This window comes from Thalia democratica, chromosome 3, assembly GCF_965202585.1.
Source record: "Thalia democratica chromosome 3, ktThaDemo2.hap1.1, whole genome shotgun sequence".
Lineage (NCBI taxonomy): Eukaryota > Metazoa > Chordata > Thaliacea > Salpida > Salpidae > Thalia > Thalia democratica.
This window is the reverse complement of record NC_139167.1, coordinates 286,557-288,417: the sequence shown is the minus strand read 5'-3', so window position 1 is coordinate 288,417 and position 1,861 is coordinate 286,557.

Sequence of the window (1,861 nt, the reverse complement as noted above, 5' to 3'; positions counted from 1 at the left end):
AACCTTGATGAAAAAAAATTAAGCTTTTAAAGATTTTTTCGTCAGAAGCTATTTTTCTTTTAGAATGTTTTTAACTTTTAAAAAGTAAAAACCATACTTTAACTATTCCAGATAATTGTTAATTTAAAGTATTTGATTGTATAAAAAACGTTTGCTCGACTTACCTAATAAAGTCCTAAGATACTTTTTAAAATATTTATTGTTATCTTTAACTAAAAGTTTACAATTTGAAACCTATACATAGTTTCTCTTACCAATACTTTCAAAATCTTTAGAGGTTTACCACAGTAAAAACTTGATAAAAATTTTTAGGATAAAGTATGAAACTAAAAGCTGAGCTTAACAAGCAAAACATGTTTTTAAAACCATAAAAAAAATTATGGTAATATTTTTCAGTGTTGTCTTTCTTGTTTGTGATTGTTTATGCATGTGAAAAAAAATCAATATAATCTAACGTTAAATGGTTTAACATCCATAAAAATTGGGTTTATAATTTTGTTTAAAGCTTGCTAATCTTTATTTTTCAAAAGACATATTTAATACTCCCATCTGTGTGGCCTAGATACAAAAGTAAATAAAAATGTATTATATTGAAACTACAAATTTCTTTTGAAGAAATATTGTATAAAACTAATTTGTTTTCATTGTAAATAAATTATAATGATAGTCAAAGTTAGACATGATAACAAAATTCAAGTTTATAGAAATTCACATACAACTCATTACATTTAAATTTTTTTTTCACTTAACTTTCAATTCCAATCTTTATAGAACAAACTAAATGTGAATCCAAAATGTGTAGAAATTAGTTATATAAATTTTTGATTTAATGGCTGTTCGCAGTAGTATTATGGAAATTAGTTTATAGTGAGCCTGATCAAAAACTTTTGCTGACCGTAAACTTTAAGATAAAAGGACTTTTGTCGATTTTAAGAATTTTTTTTCACACTAATTCATTTGTTATGTATTACTTTAAAAAAAAACCTTTGTTTATTAATATGCAAATAATGTAAGACTTTCTAGATGACTAAGTCGGACTTTTAAATATCTTTAAAATGTTTAACATTTAAGTACCATACTAAACAGTTCTTTTCAATATTACTTAGTTACATGATTGCCAAATGTTTTTGAGAATTTTTTTCCAGGTTTTCGAAAGTACAAGTTTTTGTATAAAATTAAGTTTAAGGTAAAAATCTGTCTCAAATAGTATAACAACATTGAAAAGAAACTGTAAAGTTTGATAATGATAACAAAAAATTTTTGTCTGTATGAAAGACTTTTTTGTGTCAAATCAAAATTTCATTACTTTACAAGTAAGAATTGTTAATTTTTTTTTTCAAAATTTCTAACCTAAACTGTCACATTCCAGGTTTTTTGGAACGTTAGTCCTTTTTTGTAAAAACATTCTTAACCTAAATTTCTTTAACTTCAATGAAGTTAATACAAAAAATACAACAATAAGAAGTCATAATCTCCAAGTAGCGTAAAATATTACTTCTCTTTATATTATTAGGGTTGTCATTTTTCGGGCAAAAAGTCAGCCTGAGTGACCAAAAAATAGTTTGAGTACATCGAACTAGCATGAGGTGTTTGAGAAAAATATTCAAAACAACCTACATTTTGCAAAAAGAAATCAAGAGCATTTTCAAAAACTTCAAAACTAATCTGAGTTATCCTGAGTGTGTGGCAACCCTTTAGTATATTTAAGATATACTGTTATATTACATAATTACATATATACTGCTACTAAATATCTAAAACTAACTTAAAATCAAATAGTAAACTATATCTAAATATTCTTTTAAATTTAAGAATTTTTTTTTTCTTCAGCAATAATACCAGAAAACACATATTAATACAA